The sequence below is a fragment of the Cotesia glomerata genome, linkage group LG2 (genome assembly GCF_020080835.1).
Source record: "Cotesia glomerata isolate CgM1 linkage group LG2, MPM_Cglom_v2.3, whole genome shotgun sequence".
NCBI classification, from domain to species: domain Eukaryota; kingdom Metazoa; phylum Arthropoda; class Insecta; order Hymenoptera; family Braconidae; genus Cotesia; species Cotesia glomerata.
In genome coordinates this window covers 12,337,344-12,361,008 of record NC_058159.1, presented here as the reverse complement: position 1 = coordinate 12,361,008, position 23,665 = coordinate 12,337,344, and the positions used below count along the sequence as shown (strand labels likewise).

At 34.6% G+C, this 23,665-nt stretch overlaps 1 protein-coding gene across 1 annotated transcript in view; it reads left to right on the top strand.

The window, feature by feature from the left end:
• The window catches only part of LOC123258918 (suppressor of Mek1-like), a 106,854-nt gene that overhangs the window by 27,195 nt on the left and 55,994 nt on the right, over positions 1-23,665 (top strand). The gene's annotated exons all lie outside the window — the stretch shown is intronic.

The following is a 23,665-nucleotide window of genomic DNA, read 5'->3' as shown; positions in this document are numbered from 1 at the left end:
ATTATTATTATTATTATTTATTAGTAATAGGTAATTAATATAGTAATTACTTAAGTTGTAGATTTTTCTACAACGGTATTAAAATTTTGTTAGAAAAGTTTCAGTTGTGTCTCATCACCATAAATTATACTAGATTATAATTTACTTGGTGATGCCAAACAACTGATAAATCTCGTCTGCTGCAAGAGCATTTTTGGGAAATTTTAGTTTATTATAATTTTGGTGCAATATAATAAAATTCACATTTGCAGCTGGCGAGACCCTAATAAAATGAATTGTCATAAGATTAAAAATAGGTATAAGTTTGTTGTAAGAAGCTTAAGGGTTTTTTCCCAAATATTTTCCACAAAATATTCTCAATAACATACCTTTTTCTAAAGAGCAATTAAGGGATTAAAAACTCTTGTCGCCTGGCCAGCGACCGGACCCAAGACCTCACTAATTGCTCTCTATACCTATACCTATATATCTATTTTTCTCTCTCTCTCTCTCTCTCTCTCTCTCTCTCTCTCTCTCTCTCTCTCTCTCTCTCTCTCTCTCTCTCTCTCTCTCTCTCTCTCTCTCTCTCTCTCTCTCTCTCTCTCTCTCTATCTATCCCTTTTAACTAAAATACTTCTACTTTTCTATAATTTGAGAATCTATCCTGTACATGTACCTACGTATATCAATTCTATAATTTGTGTGTACCTAAAGAATCATTCCTGTACATGTACCTACGTATATCAATTTTTCATACTTACATACAACTAAGTACTCCTACCCTTAGTATATTTTCTATATACTTCCATCGAGTACCCCCTACCCCAGGAGAGGTCGGAGGCCGAGATGGACACTTGAAAATTGTCAGTTCTACTGAGTGACCCCCAAGCTTCGTATCGCTTAATCGTAACTTCACCTCGTTTTAAGTACACGCGAGTATTAGCAATTAAAGATATTTAAATAAAAATTATAATTGTATATCTTCGTTTACTTCACTAAATAACTCAACGCCCTCACATCCCAAAACTTTTTTGGAGTTAGGTAAAAAAATTCAAAAAAATTCTGAGAACCGTTTTTTATAGGGTAGAAAAGGATGGAAAACTTTCGGCCAAATCGAAAAGGGTCGGGGTCAAAAGTGGTCGATTTGGCATGGAATACCCCTATAACTCTTATTATTATATTTCGCGTTACATGTACCAAGAGGAAGTGACCTCCATGAACCAAAGCTCTATTTAAAATTAGGCTAACGTTGGAAACAACATCGTTATTTAAAATGATAATTATCATATAAGTTAACTTATTATTTAATTATTAAATAGAACCAAGGTGCCATAAAAAATATTTTTTATATCTAGAATAAGGTAATACATGTTTCATAATTGATATTTCAACTTATTATTATTCATTCAATGTTATAAAAAGGTATAACCAAATTTGTGATTGACAGTTGTCAAATAAAATTAAAGATTGGTAAATGAACAGCAAAAATAAATTCCGTTTAGGATTATAGATAGCAGCTCAAAGTTTTGTTTCAGGTGCAATGATCCGTCGCTAGCCACCTCAAGCCGGGGGGACTGCAACGTGGCCAGTTGGCTCACACTAGGTAAACGCCAATTTACCACCTGATACTAAACGTTTGCTGATAACATGTAAGCCAGATTAGAAATTAGATGATAATTGTTAATAGTACGAAAATCGTTGAGAGTGGCGCTAGAGCGTATCCCCACTACTCAATGTTAATTAATGTACGCGGAAGCCGCGTGCAGGCAGTCTTTGTTCAACCCCCATAATGTATACTTCTCTAATTGATATATTTATTAAAATATAAGTAATTATTTTCACCGTGTTACAATGTGATGTTCGGTATTTTATTAATTTACACCGTCTATTAAATAATAACGGCATTTTAAACTATATTTGTACGATACGACTCTGATTATTAGTTAACAAGGAGTATGTCGTACATTAATTAAATAATACGACGCATATACAAGATAAATTTGCTTGGCATGTCGTGTACTCAAGAGGTCTCGAGTAGTCAGCCATTTTGTTGAGGAAAGCGTCGTTTCATTGTTCGAGGAAGATCCTGGTTTGTCGGTCACCTCGATTCAATCATCTGCTCCTGAATCAATAACCGGCCCAGCTGCAGCCACGAGGAATCTACCACCGCTGGACAACGTTAAAGCACACCGAAGTGGTAGTAGTACCTGTTGTAAGTCAGGTGGTATATTGGTAAGAATTGGACGCGGTATTGAACTTACTTTGAGCTGTATTTTTCAATATTTGTATTTGACGACCATTTAGCTCTGTGACGTCTGCTAAAATTCAAAATTTTTTGTTTATTTTTAAATATATGTAACTTCTTATTTTTAGTATACAATTTGTCATACCCTTGAAGTCTGTAGAAGAGAAATCTGGCCTATCTTTCCCACGATTTGATGATGCTCACACGAGTTACCCGGATCTCTTTGTATCTATCAGAATTTAACGACTTTGTTTTTCTAACTTTTAAATTTGTAATATGGTGAAGTCACCATCACGTTTTCCGCTTAAAGTCGTAAAAGTAAGACCTATAAGGCAATAGTTCAAACTACGCATAGGTTTATCCGGGTTTCGAAAAATCTAGAAACGCGATGATGCAAAATACCCTTGAGCTCTCCCTCAATTTTTGAATTAATTTTCCTATGAGTCCCATACAGACGCCGGTGTCGCTAACCATATATAAACTGCCCGAAAATCATTTTTCAACAGTTCGATTTAGACCAGGATACCACTGGTTAGCTCCGCGTCAATCGGCTCCGGGCATCAAATTCTTCGGAAGCACAAAGTACTCCGTGATACACGAGACAGTGCCTTGCTCGTGGTTAGGCTGCACTTAGTAGCACTGACGTGGTAGATTCATCGGCTATTCGATATATGCCATAATTATATTCCGTTTGTCTTTATTTTTATTATTTTCCGCCGTTGAGCGTCGATTGTTGATTATTCCGCCGTTGAGCGTTGATTTTTCCGCGAGAATCGCGAAGTATATTGTTTTCTGCCGAAAAGCGTCGAGTAGTGTTAGGTTTTTGCGCTTAAAGTCGTATAGGTTAATTCATTATTTGAAATTATTCAATTTCTCCGTGATACACGAGATCCGGTAATTCGGTAGCGAAAATACCTGAGCGTCGATTGAGTGCTAAGTTTTCCGCGTAAAGTCACGAAGATTAAAATAATATTATTATTAGTAAATATTTAATTTCTCCGTGATACACGAGATACGGTATTTCGATAGTGAAACTACCCATAGAAGGTGAAAGGGCCCATTAAATTTGAGCCTCTCTACAGACTTCCAGGGTAAGCCCAAAACATTATCTACTTTTAAGACATTATTATTTTTCTAACATTTGTGTTCCTCTTTTTATCTCTATCTTTATTAACCATTTTATAAACCCAAATTTGTAACACGTTCACTTGTTTTTCTCAATAAATTCAAACAAATAAACAAGTCGATTCTTTCATTTTTACTTTTTAAAATAAAATAAGATCTCCTTTACAAAATAAAGCAACAACTAAACAATAGAATAGGTTACTCGTGACCGAAGTTAGCAGGATCCATCATCACAATAGAAAATTCCCATTTTTTTTATTAATTTATGTGTGTAGTCATTTGTTTTTTGTTTCCGTCAATAAAACAAAAGACGATCGTTTTTTCGTCATTATTTTTTTTTCTAGCTTATAAAGAAGTCGGAAAAATGTATAACATCAACTCTACGCTTTCAATGCTTCTCCATCCACACCTACCCACGCATCCACCCACGCACTCCCACACATCCGTCCACGCACTCTCACGCATCCATCCATGCAGTCCTACGCATCCACCCACGCATCCATCCACGCACTCTCACGCATCCATCCATCCACTCCTACGCATCCATCCATGCACTCACCCACATCTATATATATATATATATATATATATATATATATATATATATATATATATATATATATGAGATTTCCACGTATATAGCCACTCATCACGATATCTCGGGAACCATAAGACCTAGAGACTTGAAATTTGGTAGGAATATTCTTTTTACCGAGTAGAAGTCAGCTAAGAACGGATTTAACGAAATTCCACCCACAAAGGGGGTTGCGGGGCGTTAACAATCAAAAATTCCCATTTTTAAACTATAGCTCCTATAGACTCCAAATTTAGTAAGAATCTTCTGTAAGAGATCTAGAAATAATCTATGAACGAACTTTACGATATTACACCCCACAGAGGGTTGCGGGGGTGGGTATTAACAATGAAAATTTGTAATTTTCAAGCTATAGCTCCTACAGATTCCAAATTTTATAGGAAATTTCTGTACGTGATGTAAAAATAATTTATGAACGAATTTTACGATATCCTACCCCAAAGAGGATTGCGAGGGCGTTAACAATAAAAAATTCCCGTTTTCAAACTATAGCTCCAATAGACTCCAAACTGGGTAGGAATTTTCTGTAAGAGATGTAGAAATAATATAGGAACGAATTTTACGATAGCTCACCCCACAGGGGTTTGCGAGGGTGGGTATTTTCAATTAAAATTTTTAATTTCAAAGCTATAGCTCCTATAGACTTAAAATTTGATAGGAGTCTTCTATATGTGATATAGAAATGATCTAAGAACGGATTTTACAACGAATCACCTCCAATAAGGATCGCGGGGTGGGTGTTGACAATAAAAAATGTTCATTTCCAAAATATAGCTTCTGAAAATTCTAAATTTGGTAGAAATCTGTTATTTCTCCTGTAGAGATCATCTCAAAATGGATTTCAATAAAGTTTACTTCCGATAGGAATTGCAGGGGTGGGTGTTAAAATCTAAAATTTTAATTTCCAAACTGTAACTTCGACAGACTTCAAATTTGGTGGGAGTCTTCATGTATCATGTCGAGTTCAGCTAAGAATGAATTTTATCAAATTCCAATCCCAAAGAGACTGCGGAAGCGTTAACAATGAAAATCTTTCTTTTCAAAACAATAGTTTCTATGGACTCGAAGTTTTGTTGGAATATTTTATTTGTAATGTAAAAATCATTTCGAATAGGATCTTACGAAATTTCTCTCTCACATAAGAGTGCGGGAGTGATAGTTGTCAAAAAATTCATATTCTTCAAATATATTTCCTAGAGATATAAAATTTGATAGAATCTTAAGAGAAACAGGTAATTACAGGGATGGCCTCCAAGGTCAACGGATTAAAATATTTTCCTTTTTTAATAATTATATTTTCTTACCACAATCGTCTCTTTGGCAGCGGCGAAAAAGTCATTGTAAGGTTTCTAAAATTTAACTTTACATGTAGCTATATAGTCAACGGACTAAGTATTTTGCATACATTTCATTTTTGCTGATCACATAACCAATGAATTGTTCTTATTACGGGATCGCGGGATTGTAACAGATTAAAAAGAAAACATTTTCTAAACACTTGAGATGCGGAAAAGAAATTTGGCTATTCATTTTAAGAGATTTCGTAAAATCAAAAATTAAAATCGTAAATCCAAAAATGATCATTCATTTTTGGAGAAAGCCTCGGGAATGTTATAGTGATTGCACATTGAAAGTTACAATGGATATTCGCTAGAATTATGACATGGATAAAAGGTACAGGCCAATCCGATAGAATTTTGAATCTGTGCAAGTCAGAACAATACTCCAATTGAATTTCAAGTCTAGATCTCGAAATACAATTCTATAAAGTGCCCAGCGGAGCGGGCGGGTAACAGCTAGTATCACATATATATACATAAATTCATGTATAAACTTTTGAGCCAATGCCATTTTTCGACATTACTCAATAAAATAAAACATATTATGATAAAATTTTCCTAAAATTAGAACATGAGACCGGCTACAATAGTTAGATTTCTAAAGAAATCTACCTAAAAAACACATTTCTCACTTTGTAAATGGACTACCACCGTGGAATTCCGATGTCTGGAAGCTAATTCAGATAGATTCTGAACTCGATGGAAAATGGTCACTTGGTAGTGTTAGAACTAATATCCGAGAAGGTAGAAGGAATATTTTAACTGAAGCTAGAAAACAATGTGGCATTTTAGACTCTAAATCTACTGAAAAATTTAATAAATTGGACAAAAATCGTAAAATCTGTGACATTTCATATGATACTAGTGAGGACGAAAATAGTGCTGATGATGCTGTCAGTGGTGCGTCAGGTTCAGATTCTGAAAAGGATGATGTTCATGAGCAGGAACCTTTTACTGTTGAAATTTCTAGAGAACTTTGGAATGAAGAATATATGGCGAGGCTTTCGCCTACCTCCGAAAAGGCCATTTCCTGGGCTCAAAAGAGCTATACACGCTCGTATATTTGTCCTACTCCCACCATAACGAGAACACAGCCCAGTTCGCGGACAAGGAAAAACCGCCGTTCTCTTGTGTTTATACACATTCATTGAACAGCTGCAAGAGTTGCGTATAATTGTAAGTGTGTGCAACTCTCATCGACTCCTCTAGCAACTCATTCCTTGTAGGCACATCGAGATGTACCCACAGGATATGAGCAGTATCCAGTGGGGACCACGGGGAGGCGGAGTCGATTGAAGACCATGTTGTTTGTGTGATGTGTTGTGTGTAAAGTATGATTTTACGTGTAAGTGTTTGCGTGTGTAGGGTGCCCGGGCACTTGTGTTGTTTGTGGTCATTTTCCCTAGCTTATTCGACGGCAGTCATCCAAAGCTTTATACTGTCCTCACAATTGTGTGGAGCATATCGCTTGTGCGTAGGCGCTCCGACTCTACCTAGGTGGATGTCTGTTGAGTCTCGTCCCTAGTCGCGTTTTCATTAGCTAGTTGGGTTTGGAGCTTGCAGCACATTACTACTTTACTGAAACCTTTTAAAAGCTTGAAGTTACTTTGGGATGTGGCAATCGCACGCGCAACGCTCGCCCACTCCGCGTTCCCACCCCATATGTCCTTGAGCACCTCACGTTGAGGCTCGTACTCATGGCATTCAAGCATTAAGTGCTCCACGTTGTCGACCCTTTCTCCTAACCCATTCTCCCTACACTCGTCGCAGAATCTACTATCCGTATGTTCGTACTTGTATTGGTATTCTCTAAAACAACCGTGGCCGGTTAGGATTTGGGTCAGCCAGAAGTTAGGGCTGATCCATTTGTTTGTTAGACACTCTGCTACGTCTGGAAAGAAGACTTTAGTTTCGCGGCCGTTCTCTGATGTATCCCATTGTTCTTGCCACCGACGTATGGTTTCAGTTCTAAGGGTGACAAGGCGATCCTCCGCATCTGGCTGCACGGTGACGTTTCCAAGGGTAGCCTGTTTGCCGATACGGAGGTTGTATCGCGCGCACCGTTCGTCTATTACGAGCTGAATGGGCACTGCCCCCGCGACTACGCAAATCCCGTCAAGCGAAACTGTCCTGTAGGCAGTAGTTGTTGTTATTAACGCTTGACGCTGAAGTGCTCGAAGATGTCTCCAGTCCTCCCTATCGCAACGGTCACTCCAAGCTGCCGCCGCATATGTGACGACAGGCATGAAGAAACCTTTGTATATGGTGGACATAGCTGGGTATCGCAATCCCTATTCTGCCCGCGCAATACGCCGCATGCGCCCGAATACCCTACTTAGTTTCGCGCGCCTTGTTTTAATGTGATTTTTTACTTTGAGGCCCTCGTCGAAGTGTACCCCTAAGTATCTAACGCTTGATTTGAATTTAACTTTGGAGTCTCCTATCATTATTTTTGGCGGTTTATTATCGTATTTGGGCTTTCTCTGCCGTCCTTTTGCTTCATAGGGGTACGGGCTCTTTTTGTCCTTTCGTGGACCGCGATGTACAAATTCGTTCTTGAGGAAGATGGCTTCAGTCTTCGACTTCGACAGCTCGAGCTTTGCGGAACAGCACCATTCCAGTATCTTATCTACTACTACCTGACTATTACGCTCTATTTCTTTTCTTGAAGAGCCTTCTACTAAGACGAGCAAATCGTCAGCAAACGCAACTAATTTATTCCCGTGTTCTGTCAGTTCGAGTCTCTTAAAGAGATCGTCGAACATGATGTTCCAAAATAATGGTCCTAGCACTGATCCTTGAGGGCACCCTCGCGTCGGCGTTTTCGATTCGCTACCAAAGCCCCATGACAGCGCGACCGATCTGTCCTCAAAGTAATTCCGAATCACCGCGTAAATGTTGCTAGGGCAGCCTCTGGCCTTGAGGCCCTCGAGTACTAACGGCCACCACACGTTGTCAAAAGCGCCAGAGATATCGAAGAGAAGTCCGACCACCAGTCTCTTCTCTGAAGAGTCTACCAATCGGCGCATCTCCACAATTGCATCTTCCGTCGACTTTTTGGCTGTGAAGTCAAACTGTCGGCTCGAAATGTTCCCCTCCGCTAAGACTGTGGTGGTAAGTCGCTCTTTGATGAGCTTCTCGAACACCTTACCTAAACCCGAAAGGAGGCAAAATGGCCGGTAAAAGTTAGGGTCATTTGCGTTTTTGTCGGTGCTTTTAACTAACATTATGATTGCCCCGTTCTTCCACTCTTTTGGGAATGCTCCTAGCGCCAAGCAAGCATTATATAACTCTAAAAACTGTTCGCGAAGGATAACCCCTGCGCGTTTAACTACCTCGTTTTCTATTAAGTCCGGCCCCGGGGCCTTCTTGTTTTTCAGTGTTTTTAGAACCTTGCCCAGTTCGCGCGGGGTGAACGGTTCGGCGTTCGCGGTGTCAGGTAGTAAAATTGTGTTGGCTCTAATCTTTTCCTGATCGGGGGTTTCGTTGTCCTGGTCATCGTCTACAATATGCGTCTCGAGAAAACACCTGGCTGTTTCCTTAAAGTTTTCCGTGAATGCTCCGTTACGATTTAGCGTGCGCATTGCACTTTTGACTCTAACTTTTTCTGCGCAGGTTCTGTAAATAGGACCCCACTTTTCTTGATTACCTTTCTTCGTAACGAAGTCCCGCCAGCTGCTTTCCCTCGTCCGCTTTATGTCTGTCGAGTATTGTTTCCGTAGTGTTCTGTATTTGACGCTTAGGGTATTTTTAACTAATTCGTCCCTTTCCCTTTGATATACCCGTCTGGCTTTGTTCACCAGCTTCTTCGCGCGTGTTAATTTCCTGGTCCACCATGGGTATGCTTTTACGTGGGTTTTCCTACGCGGGATCGCGGCTTCGCAAGCTTCCAAGATTGACTTGCCAAGTGCAGAAGCATACCTTTCCACGTCCTCAACCGATTCCACTCCAAGGCCATCAAGGTTTGTGCATGCACACGAGAAAAGGATTTCGTCAAACTTTTCCCAATTGGCCAACGTTAAGTTGAACCTCTTGGGGTCTGCCTGTGCGCCATCCTTCTCCCCCGACTTAGCTCCTAGAGTGATCTCGATCGGGTAGTGGTCAGTATTCTGCACCCAACTTCTCTTAATGGACCAGCTAAGAATGCTACTCGCGAGTTTAGGCGTGACGAGTGTCACATCGATATACGAACTCCCGTTAGTTGATTCAAACGTCGGACCCTCCCTCGCGTTGTTGATTATCTCTAACTCGTGTGTGTCAATAAATTGCTCTAACTTTTCGCCACGCGCGTCGTCAGTCTCGGATCCCCATCTCTCGGATTTCGCGTTCGCGTCCATTGATATTAATACCCGTTTCCCTCTCAGTGCTCGGACCACTTTCTCTAAGTGCTTTAAATGCATGTCTATTTCGTCTTTGTACTGGAAGTATGCCGAGACTACGAAGAACGATGTGTCAGGTCCCATGATCTGAGCGTATACGCAGTGAATTGTACTAAGTTGTGATAAAACCAGCAATTGGTATTTAGGATTTGTTAAGCAAATGGCCGCATATGGCCTAGACCTGGTTTCGGCAGCAACTTGTATGCCGCAACCGAACCCAGGTATTTTGAAACTTTTATTACTATGTGCTGCGTATGGATCTTGTAGAAGGAGAACATCAATACGTTTTTCCTCCCACAACTGACTCGCCTCCAGAGTCTCAGCTTTGACGTTCCGCAAATTCGCCTGCAAAACTCGAAAACCTTCAACCCCCATTCCCCGGGTCGCGTGCGGAGACTTTCGATTTGACCTAACGTCCGGCGCGAGCCCATCTAAGTTTGCCGAGTTCGCGGACCCTCTGAGGGTGTTTTTAGTCGTCCCTAGGCATCTTCACCGGTCGATGCTTCACGAGTAAGATTCGGAAACCCCCCTTCTACTTGGATTTACCTCTTCTAAGTTCAATCGCGTGAGTTTAACCAAACAGGGTCGCGTAGCTAGAGGCATTAGCTGTTCTATACGTAATGCTTCCACGAGCTTACACGAACGCGATCGCGATGCCGAATTCGCGGGCCGGCGATGAACGGGAGCGTCAGATAGCAGCTCGTTCGGAGAAACGCGGCTATTCTGGCGGCTATTCTGGCTATTCTGGCGCTCCGTCGAACGGTCGAAAGAGTTTGGTGACCACCGAACGTGGGAGTGTCACCTATCCGAGGCTTTGCCGTATTTTCCTGACCGGTTTATTTAAGTTGTAGAAGCTGGTAACACCTACAACCGAAAGCGCAGTGGCAATTCTTGGTTTGGGGTAACGCATCGAGGGATGCCTTTCAATGTTATCTTACTTATGGCGGGACCCACGGAAAGGGAATTGCTTGCTTAACTATGTTCTCTTAAGTTCGCCCTCACTCCCTTAAGAGAGTCATAGTTACTCCCGCCAACTTTGGAATGAAATTAAAAATCTTGAACCTTTGGTTTATAAACGTCGTAAGTATATTGGATTTAAGCCAAGGGTGTGGACGAATAAAGTATCATTCACCTTTTTTAAGCAACATCATCTGAAATGTGCTTTTGTCTTTAAAAGAGGACGAATAACCGAGAATGGTAGAAATTATGCGACAATGAATGGACATTGCAGAGCTAAAAACTGTAAGAATCTGGTGAGAGGAATTATTAGAAACTGTCCTGGCGATGTTGGACCTGTATACATCCAAATGTTCTGTCGTGATACCCGGTTTGTTAATTTTGATCAAAATTATTTAATTGGTTTCAATTTATTATTCAAGTTGACAAAATATTAAAAAGCTTCAAAATATAAAATTGAGGTTTACAATGACGTGACCTTAGCAATATAAGCTCTCGATGAGAAGTGTCGTTACATAGTTTTTCCGAAGAGTTTCAAACGCTGTTCTTCTCCCACCATAACTCCCATACATTTATCCGCTCTTGTACATATATAAGTACACATATAAATGATTTTCACACACTAATATATAACATTTTCTATTATATTCACATATATTTATTTATAAATTATATATATTGCAGTTCATTAATATTCGTATTTTGCATATTAGATTAAGCTTATTACTATTTCTATCAATCTATAATCTATCAAAACTATGAAATAGTTTAATTGTTAATGTAAGAGATAAATATCATTTAATAATATTATTTAATAAAATCTTATTCTTTTAACATTAATTAATGATTATTTATAAGTTAGATACAGGATATAAATTGTTAATTTAATTTTTATATATTTCGTTGCAATATTATATTAAAGCAAGTTTAACAAAAATATGTTATATAACGATCTTATTTTTTGTTACGTATTTGTTACGTTATTATTTAGCCGTTGAAACAAGGGATCATAGAATTTTTCTCACACGTGTCTTTTATGGCTTTTCCTCAGAATCTCAAATACCTAAGGTTTCTCAGAACTCAACTACAATGTCCCTTTGTACTCGATAATAGCTTATATTTATTTGAAACAAAATATACTTTATATAATAAATATTCTACGATACAGAACCTAAACTTTCTAATTTGGACAGTGTTCACTATTTAAATTATGAATTTATAAAATAATTTGATATAATCTAAATTACATTTAAATTTGCACTTCACTGGCTGGTAGCGTCACCTGCTGGATGCATCTAGAGGCATTATGTTTAACCGATAGAAAAGACATTTAATAAAAATTTATAAGAGGAGTTGCGCCTTCGGGCTTGATCGCTCCAACTCGTGAAAATTCGTGTCACACCATGGCTGTCGCTCATGCGCGCTTTGGTTAGCGGGAGAGAAGCCGGCTCACGTGGCCGGCGGCAAGCAGTTGTGCTTGGACGCTTGTACGAGTACGACTACTCTGTGCCAATCGTTTTCTGATTTATCACGTTAATACGCATTTACTTTAACACTTAAAATATTCATTAAATATTATTAATTTCATTAACTTCAATTACCAATTAAATTCTCAAATCATTAAAAATCATTAGTAACTGTTCAGTGAATTAAATAAATCAAAATTAATAAGTGACGCCACGCGGTTATTACGCGCCATTTAAACAAAGGATTGCATCAGCCACGCGGCTTTAGTCAATCCATGGTTAACTCGCAATATTTGTAATAAATTATATTAAATTCATTGCTAAACATTTAATCATCATTCTATCAAATCAAATTTCATCGACTATTCGATTCTGATATCGAATTATCTAATTAGTTCCTACACTAATAATTATAATCAATCAATCAGTCTCTACACTGACGTTGTACGTCAATTAATTAGTATTTCACTATTAATTGACTCTAGTTAGCTTAAAAGTTAGCGTCAATTCATTAATTCTGAATTAATACCATTTGCTTTTCTAAAGCGGTTGAGCTCACCTCGTTTGTGTTGTTTGCGACGGCAATTTACACATATTCTTTTATTCGCACTACACGCTTTGCGTTCTTACTTGTACATTTTTTCATTCGAGGAGGTTTTTTCTCAGTCCAACTGAGTTTTCCTCCTCTGGGGATAAATAAATCTTTATTTTATTCCCCAACAAATCGACGCATAATTTATTTAATATCCTAATCCCAAATTAATCATAATTTTTAAAACAATTACGGAAACTATCCTAAGTGGATAGTTTTCGACAAAACACATTACAATACACACACTGGTTTTGAATGATAGTATTCTTCGAGTTGTAAGTGTGATTAACTTAGTCGCATCCAGCAGGTGACGCTACCTGTTATGAAAGCCCGGATTCAAATAATATTTTCGAATATTAAATGTTATTGTAGGTATTAAAGTAAAATTGACTTAATTTTAACTTCAATTATGTAATTATATAGTTTTAATGAAACATCTTTTAACTCTGATTTATTGATAGAAAGAAAATAAAATAAAATTTATATTCAAACTAGCTGACCCGGTGAACTTCGTATCACCTACAATATATTTTAAAACACCTTCCGAACAGCGATTATCAATCTAAACTCTAATCTACTTCGATAAAGAATTAAATGAAACTCGCTTCTCATTATCGCCTGAAAATCAAGATCCTAAAAAATGAACACTGAATTTATGAAATTTTTTTTTGTCCATACATACAGAAGATAGACGTTTAACAATTTTAGATCTGTTGATTTCCTTAGCTAAACTTTCGGGTTTTTCAAAAATTTTTTTCTTTCGAAAACATCCCTGAACTATAGCGAGATTAATGCACAGCTATTCATTTTTATCTATATATATATAGATAGACTTATATAGGTGACAAATGAAATACTGCTGTGAAGCAGGAAACAATTGATGTTACTTGATATTTTTGATTTCTTAATATTTAGGATTTTTTTTTTCAACTTTTTATTTTTTTTTTCTAAACCATCCTCTAACTATACCTGATGACGTACAAAATAAAAAAAAATTATCAAAATCGGTCCAGTCGTTTTTAAGTTTTAGCGAGATTAACACACAGCTATTCATTTTTATACATGGGGTATTCCATGCCAAAGCGACCACATTTGAACTCGACCCCTTTAGATTTAGCTGAAACTTTATCATACTTTTCTACCTTTTGAAAAACATTTTTGAGAATTTTTTAAAATTTTTTTGTTCAACCTAAAAAAGGTTATGAATTTTTCAAAAAAATGACTTTTTTGAGCTAGAAGAGCTCAAAAGCATATAAAACCTATCTCTTTGAGCTCGGAGAGCTCAAAACAACACATAAATTGTATTTTTGAGCTCAGAGAGCTCAAAAACGGCATAATTGCGATTTTAAGCGTCCAGATATGGAATTAGCGGGAAGTTGCAGGGATGGCCTTCAGGGTCAACCGTTTTCCTAATTTTTTTTTTTATTTAATTGAAAAAAAAATTGTCAAATTTTCTAAAATAAAAATTTTTTTTTTTTTTCAATTAAAAAAAATATAAAAAAAAATCGGCCCTGCCTGGGATGAGTGGAAATAGTTGTCAAATTGATTGAAGTTTTTTTTGAGAAAAAAAATTAAAAACAAAAAGTCACCAACTTCGAAAAAATAACGATTGTGCTTAAAAAAAACCGATTATTTTTTATAGAATTGATCACATTTAATTTTTTTTGCGTTTTTTTTTCCAAAAGTTCATTCAAAAACAAAAATTTATTAAAAGAAAAAGGTACCCAAAGGTCAATGCCTAAAAAATTTATGGCTATTTGAAAATAAAAAAGCCATTTTTTTGAAAAATTCATAACTTTTTTTGGGTTGGATAAAAAAATTTGAAAAAATTCTCAAAAATGTCTTTTGAAGGGTAGAAAAGAATCGTAAAGTTTCAGCTAAATCTAAAGGGGTAGGGTTCAAAAGTGGTCGATTTGGTATGGAATACCCCATTGATAGATAGATATAAACATTACAAAAATAAACACGAACAAAACAAAAGTAATGACAAATATTCTTCTTGCGTTTCTTCTTGAGATTTGTGGTTATGTCCGACAAACTGAATAGGTAAATAGTACAACTCGGCAGTATACTTGTACGTATCTTCCTATATATCGAACAATTTTGGTACTCTCTTGCAACCTTGAGGCTCAAGCGTAACAATAGCGATTCCAACACAAAATTAATAATTTTTGATTTTTTTAGCTGAACTTTCGCGTTTTTCAAAAATTTTTAACTTCCCGCTAAGAAAATCGAAAATTTTCAAAAAATCGGGAAGTTATTGTTTTCACCCCGTTTTGAAAAAATCGAGGTTACAACAGATCTCGACGTTTTGAAGCTCTAAGAAGCTTTCCTGACTATTTTTACGATGATGTCCGTACGTCTGTATGTGTGTGTGTGTTTTTTTTTTTTTTAAAGGGGGGGGGGAAATCCTTTTTACGGATTCTAGGCATAGTTGTTTGGCCTGGATATGTGGCGACTCGACGCAGTGTCATACTAAAACTTGACGCTAGCGCCACTACCCACTAAACCCTAAACCCCTTTTCCTCTTTCCCCTAATCCCTCATGGAAACCGCCGTTCGGCATTACTTCGTGAGGGGAGGATCTAGCTACTGCTCTTTCTTCTGGTAGCTAAGGTGTTATTTTACCTTTCTTCTAGTTGTTGTCATTTGCTCTTCTTCTTTCGATGGAACGCAAGTCTATAAGGACTTCTGTTGCAAATGTGCTGATGGCGTTCCAGGACCCTGATTAAAAATACTCATTGAAAAGTATTGAAAAAGATGAGAATTGAATACTTTTGAACAAATCCTATTCCACAAGTTTTTCATCTGAACATTAAATTAATACTTTTCAATTATATTGAATCTACAAATAATATAAGAATTTCTGAACACCTAAAGAATTGAAAAAGATTCAAATGAATTGATATTTTTAATCTTTTTGAATCCTGTCCAATAACAAAAAAGTTCCGCATTTTCGGGTTACGAGTAGGATTGAAAAAGATTTAAATGAATTGACAGTTTTCAATCTTTCTGAATCCTTCTCAATACCAAAATAGTTCCACATTTCGGGTTATGAGTTGGATTAAAAAAGATTTAAATGAATTGACATTTTCAATATTTTTGAATCATCCTCAATAACAAAATAATGTCGAATTTCGGGTTACGTGTAGGATTAAAAAAGATTCAAATGAATTAACAGTTTTCAATCTTTTTGAATCCTTCTCAATACCAAAATAGTTTCGCATTTCCGATCATGCGTTGTATTAAAAAAAATTAAAATAAATTGAAAGTTTTCAATCTTTTTGAGTCCTCTTCAATACCAAAATAGTTTCATATTTTGGATCACGTGTAGGGTAAAAAAAAAATTAAAATTAATTGAAAGTTTTAAATTTTTTTGAATCTTTTTCAAAAACAAAATAGTTTTCTATTTCGGGTCACGTGTAGAATTGAAAAAAATTCAAATTAATTGATAGTTTTCAATGTTTCTGTATTTTTTATTAACTAAAGCCAAAATATCTATCTCCAATTCTTTAGAAAGTTTATCTCTTGAAATCAACTGAAGTTTTTTTTTCTCAGAAACCGTAAAACTCAAATTTTTTCACTGAGTGATCAATTAAAGATCACTAAGTGGTCTATTCTTGATTACTGAGGGATCTATTATTGATCATGAGCTGATCAATAGTGATTTACTAGGAAATTATTTATTGGTCATTGAGTATTCATGAATTGATCATTCAGTGATCATAAATTGATCGCTGAGTAATTTAATAAGGTGAAAAATTATAAAGCTTTATTAAACATTGAAAGAAAAATTTTTTTTATAATATTATTTTTGATCCGTTTTCTTATGATTAGAAGCTACTTAAAAATGATTTTTAATAATTTTTATCTGCTATTGTTTAAAAAATTGTTACAAAAAAATTAGGAAAACGGTTGACCCTGAAGGCCATCCCTGCAACTTCCCGCTAATTCCATACCTGGGCGCTTAAAATTGCATTTACGATGTTTTTGAGCTCTTCGAGCTCAAAAATACAATTTATATGTTGTTTTGAGCTCTCCAAGCTCAACTTTTATATGTTTTTGAGCTCTTCAAGCTCAAAAGTTTGATAGAAGGTTGATAAAACACTATTTTTTGAGTTTTCAAACCGCAATAACTTTTGAATGAATGCAGTTTTTTAAGCCTTAAGAAAAATCTTTAAGTTTGAATTGATCAAAGTAGAAATTTCGAAGTAATTCCGAAAAAACACTTTTGGGTTTTCTTTCCTGCACGATATCTCTCGAACAAATCAACCGATTTTTACCGGATTAGCGGCGATCGACGTGGTTTTTTAAGGTTAAGATCTGATTAGTTTTTGGAATTGATCGATAAAGCCGTTCGAAAGTTATTCCAAAAAAACCACTTTTGAAAAAATTTTTTTTTAGTTTTTTTTAGATTTTTCGAAATCTATCGGTCCGAATCGATCCAAATTGTATCCAAAATCTAAGTTTGGACAAGCTCTTTCGAATGGCGCCAACCGCGATCGAATCGGTCGAGCCATTCAAAAGTTATGAGAGGTTTACATACTTACATACACACACACACACACACACACATACATACATACAGACATAGTGACACCCTCGCGGGGATAGTCAGGGAAGCTTCCTGTGATCCTTGAACGTCGAGATCTGATGAAAACTCGATTTTTGTAAAACGGGGTAAAACCAATAACTTCCCGATTTTTTAAAATCTGAGATTTTCTTAGCGGGAAGCTAAAAATTCGTTGTTTATGAGATAATTAAAAATTTTTTTTGATAAAATTATAATTTATAAACTCATAGAAATACGATGAAAATACAGAAAGCATACTAATTCTCTATTAGCTAAAGAATAAATTAAACCAAAAAGTTTAGTTGTTACTAATTTATTTATTAAATTTATAGAAATTGTTTATGAAAAATCCTTCGGAAAAAAATTTTTTTTGCTTTAATGATTAAAAATCTTATTAACTATTAAAAATATGACTACCTCATTCAAGCATCTTGTCATTTATTGTCCATTACTAAACATTTTTACCTTTTAAATTTCAATCTCATTCATAATTGTCATTTATAAATTATCATAAGCATCATAGAAACAGAACCTGAAAATAAAAATCTAGATATCCGTAAATTTTTCTGGTATAATAAAGTGAGATTGAAATGAAAATGGATCAATAATAACATTATAAAAAAAAATTTTCTTTCAATTTTTAATAAAACTTTATAATTTTTCACCTTAATAAATTGTTAATAAAAAAACGAAAATTAACAATTTTTTAATTTTTTCAACGGAAATCTATTCTAAGACCTTTGAAAAATAGCTCCACGAAAGGAAAAAAATTCTCAGATTAATAGTTTAAAAATTATCACACTTGCAATGTTAATGTCGTGCTACAAAAAATTGTTAATTAATTAATGGATAACTTATTAAAAAATCGCGATAAAAATTTTTTGACCACGGATTATTGCTCATTAATCTGTCCTGCAGGCGCCTGAATTTTTTCAATTTTTAATTTTCATATTAAATAAGTTTAAATAATCTTTATTCATTAAAGGTCCGAAGGGGGCGTGGCTTGCGCAAGCCGGAGTACCCGTTTTTGGGCGTATTTTCAACTCTCTGGAAAAATTATAAATATTGGTCCGACATTTCTGGGAGTTAAAGCTTTTTTTTAGCAAATTTCCTCTCCTTTTTGAATCTTTTTTCAAATTTAAAAAATCTTTATTAGTTTATGAGATATTTGCAAAAAACTAAACCCTCTTTTTTTTAGTTAATTGTTAATAACTTTTGCAATTTTTGCAAGCGGAACTTCATTTTTTTTCAAAAATCATCCAGATGACATTCCGAATCGAATGACACTTTAATCATAATTTTCGGAGACTGCTGAAAAAAAGTTGACCAAAAAGGCACTTGTTGACTAGACTGTTTCTCACAAAAGTGAATAATAATTGACACAAAGAAAAAATTTTGAAATGAGCATTTAACGTTTCAGTTGAAGTAATTTCAGGTGTCATTAGTGAAGTTGAAATCTACCTAGGCTTTAAGTGCGTCGAATTTTTCTGTTAGTTAAATTGTCTCAGTAATATAAATTTTTTATAGAATTACAATTGTACATGTTTTTTACGAATTCTGTTAAAATAAGTAGCCAATAGTATATTACAACTCAAGGCCAGAAAGTTGGATTTCCTGGCGTATGGGATATGATGGCCGAGGCGTAGCCGAGGCCATCATATCACATACGTCAGGGTATTCAACATTCGGGTCATGGGTTGTATACTATTTTTCTTGCTCTCCAGCCGAAAGTACGCAACCCCGTGGAAGGGGTTTTGCCGGGCGTGAGGGGGGCGCCGCCCGACTTTTGCAAATCCGAGGCTTTGCTGGTCGGGGCGGGTATAAAAAAAAAAAATAAAAGTTAATAAATTGAAAAAAAATGTTATTTTAAACTTTACTAACAAATGCTCTGATTACGAGTGATATCATGCCCAGAATTTGTCACAAATATTTAAACTCATTCTAATTACATACTTCAGCTGAGAAAAAAATTTTGTCACCTTGAGAAAATTTTTCTTTTGAATATTTGATACCCATTTTATATTATTTTAGCGTGCAATTATACATATTGAATGAAAAAAAAAAAATGATTCAATACTTGATCTTTCCATTTGACATGTTAATCAATAAAAATTTACTTCTATCGAAATATTTAATTTTTTGGAGCAAGAGAGAAATTTTCTCAAGACAAGAAAATTTACTTCTATCAAGAACTAAATTTTGTGGAGTAAGATGCTGAATTTTCTCAAAACAAAAAGATCTTCTTGACTTAAATCAATTTTCTTGGATCAAGATACGTATTTCTTAAAGCAAGAGAATTAATTTTGTTGGAATAAGTGAAATTTTTTTTTCGCTCAAGAAAATAATTAGGAAAAATAGTATATTACACATCTAGGGCAGTAAAATAAGAAATGTCTCAGATCACATGTAATTGTTGTCCGAGGCGAAGCCGAGGTCAATAAACATGTGATCTGAGGCTTTCTTATTTACTGCCCGTGGTGTGTATACTATTTTTCTCCTCGACGGAGGCGGAAAGCGGCATTTTCGTTTAGCACAGCGGGAGGAAAATTGACGCTTTCCGTCCGGAGATGAGAAAAAATATTTTCTTGGCTTAAGTGAACCTTTTTTTCTGTGCAACAGTCTCCTGGGCTGTCCTTTTCCCAAAATTGAAACTTTGATATTAAATTTCAAGTTATTCGTCTATAATATATAATTTTGTCTGTAGTTTTTATATACTTAATTAGTTAACTAACAATTTTCTTCAATAAAAAGTACCGGAAATTCATTTGTTTCATTATAAATTCATTAAAACAAAAAAATTTATAAATATAATAATTGTAATAAATTTCTGTTTATTGTAAACTTTGTTTTTTTATTATTTTGAAATAATGTTAAATTCAAAAATTTTTGATGAATAATGAAGTATATTAAGTTCAATCATTGATAAGTTGAAATAATAAATTTTGTTCTCTTATTAATTAATTAATTATTTTTTTCCTCCTATTCGGCTCTCTGTAACTTCATTTCTGTTGAGTTTAGAAAAAAAATGGACATCTACAATTTTGTAGAGAATTAAATTTTCTGTAAGATAGTTAAGAGCGAAATTGAAAATAAATTTTATTCATGTAGTTATTTTAAAAATGGAAAAAAAAGAAATTTCACAGTGTTATTTAAATGAGAAAGGAGACCCCCCTTGCGCCAACTCAATTTTTAAGATATTAGGCTTAAACTTTAGGAGAATTTTTTTTTATATTGAAACTTTTAAGATATCGATACTGCTATTATAATACGTCGTATCCTACATTTAGAAAATTTTACAGCAGACGGTAGAAACGATTAATTTTTAACATTGATTAAATGGGATTCGACTGACGAAAATATTTATTTAAAAATAGTTATTAAACTATTTGACCTTTAAAATTTTAATACGCCTTGCACATTATTGTTATGATTCCATTTTTCAAAAAAAGTCAATTTGTCAAATTTTGTGGGATACGACACATTAGAATGGCAGCATCGACATATGTTTAATCGAAAAAAAAAAGAAAAGTTATTTTGACACAGTCTTATATACATTTTGGTATTGAGAAGGATTCAGAAAAATTCACAAACTTGAATTCATATTAATTAATTTCAAGTTAACGCATAATCGGAAATATGGACCTTTTTTGGTATTGAGAAGGATTCAAAAAGATTAAAAATATCAATTCATTTGAATCTTTTTCAATTCTTTAGGAGTTCAGAAATTTTTATATTATTTTTAGTATTATATGAAGATTTTTGCTTTACAAATTTAATTAATTATATTAAAAAATTGATTATAATTTTCTTTTATTTTTAATTATAGTATTTTTTTTTTCGAGTGTTAAAATTGTCTCTCGTTTGGCTCTTTGTAAGAGGCCCGGGGAAATTCCCGCAATTAGTTTAGGGCCCAGATACATTAAAGGCATTAGAATCCAAATATATAGAAAAAAAAAAATGGTAGTTTTGTTATATGTAAACAAACTCACTTATACTTGAAATAAGAAACACCTAAGTAATGACAAAGAACATTGACGAAAAGGATTTACCTCAAACAGAAAGATTTTAGAGTAACAATATTCAAATAAATTTTTAACAATACTCACTTAGAAAATCGAAGTTTACGTGTATTTTAAATAAGATATCTTCTCACGCAATCTTTGAATTTTAAGATGTTTAATCAGATTTATTTTGAAAACAATCAACTCTACGGCTATAACTGATTTAACTTGATTTGTAGAAAAATGAATTTCTTATTGAAAAGTATTTGTGCAATTTTGTTGTAAAACCAGTACTTTACGAGAAAAATTGAAAAAAACTGATAAATTTGAGCAAAAATCGACTCAAGAATTTTTTATCAGTGAGACGGTTTAGAGAACATATACGGATTAGCCATACACTTTCAAAGATTTGCCTACTATTTCACCTATGGCCGATGAAGTTACATTGAATGACGCGAAGTTATAGATGATTGAAAAATAAAAATATAAATTTACGTGTTAATTAAAGGAGAAATTTCCAAATTCATTCAGCAAGTACTTAGAATTGAAATTAATAGATAGATAGATAGATAACTTTATTTTATGCCTAACTCTTGTATGTGTTGACAACAATATTTTGTGAATGGAATTAGAAAAAAACAATAGTCGTCTCCAACGAAGCATTCTAATAATTATATATACTTATCTATAATTATAAATGATTATATTTGGCCATTTTTCATATATAATCACATATAACCAATTTATATAAATATTTTTTCTCGGGTAAAGATAGTAAAAGTTTTAATTATATTGAATACTTTTGAATTGTATCTGAGAATTTAAAAGTATTCAAGAGATACCAGAATGAATCCCGTTCAATACTTTTGAATTCCACGTCAGAATTGAAAAGAATTCAAACGATAAAAAATTTAATCCTATTCAATACTTTTGAATTCCATTATAAGAATTAGAAAGTATTCAAATGATCGAATTTTCAATTCCATTTAATATTTTTCAAAATCTCCGTATGGATTGAAAAGAATTGAAATAATTTTCAATACTTTTCAATGAGTATTTTTAATCAAGGGAGGCTCTTGATGACAAAATTACTTCTACTATTGTCTCTGGTTGGATTTTCTTCTTTAGGATCATCTCCAGCTCATCTCGCTGTGGTTAAAATCGTGGGCACTCAAAGAAAACGTGCTCCGCGTCTTCATTGATTCCTGGGCAGGACGGGCACTCCGGTGAATCATCATGCTTGAAGCGGTGAAGATACGTCCGAAAACATCCATGTCCTGACATGTGTGTGTGTGTGTGTGTGTGTGTGTGTGTGTGTGTGTGTGTAAACCTTTCATAATTTTTGAACGGCTTGACCGATTTGATCGCAGTTAATGTCATTCGAAAGGTCTTCGCCAAACTTAGATTTCCTGGAAGTCGGAACCGATTCGGACCAGTAGAATTCGAGAAATCGCAAAAAAAGTGAAAAAAAAATTTGTTTTTTTTTTCATTTTTTTTAAATATCTCCAAATTGGCTGAACCGATCGACCTCAAAAACTTATTAGCTCTTAACCTTGAAAACCTGCATCGATCACCATGAAAAGCGTCAGAATCGGTTGATGCGTTCGTGAAATATCGTTGTCGAAAAAAATCAAAAAAAGTGTTTTTTTTAAATATCTCCAAATTGGCTGAACCGATCGACCTCAAAAACTTATTAGCTCTTAACCTTGAAAACCTGCATCGATCACCATGAAAAGCGTCAGAATCGGTTGATGCGTTCGTGAAATATCGTTGTCGAAAAAAATCGAAAAAAGTGTTTTTTTGTAATAACTCCGAAATATTTCATCAGATCAATTTTTATGTTTTGAATTATTTATAGAGCTTAAAAAACTACATCTATCGCTGCCAAATGCGTGAAAATCGATTAATTCATTCAAAAGTTATAGCAGTTTGAAAATTTAAAAATCGTGTTTCATCGAACTTTGATAAGATTTTTGAGCTCAAAGAATTCAAAAGCATAGGAAAGCTATCTCCTTGAGCTCGGAGAGCTCAAAATAACATATAAATTGTATTTTTGAGCTCGAAGAGCTCAAAAACGTCATAAGTGCAATTTTAAGCGCCTAGGTATGGAATTAGCGGGAAGTTTCACGGATGGCCTTCAGGGTCAACCGTTTTCCTAATTTTTTTTTTAAATCATCCCTTAACTATAGCGAACAAAACAAAAAAAAAATTTTTCAATCGGTCCACCCGTTTTTGAGTTTTGGCGAGACTAACGCACAGCAATTTATTTTTATATTTTTTTATTATTCGATGATGATTGATGATAATGATTTTTTTTAGCTAAACTGTTGGGTTTTCCAAAAAAATTTTTTTTCTGAATCATCTCTGAACTACAGCAAACAAAACAAAAAAAACAATTTTGAAAATCGGTTCAG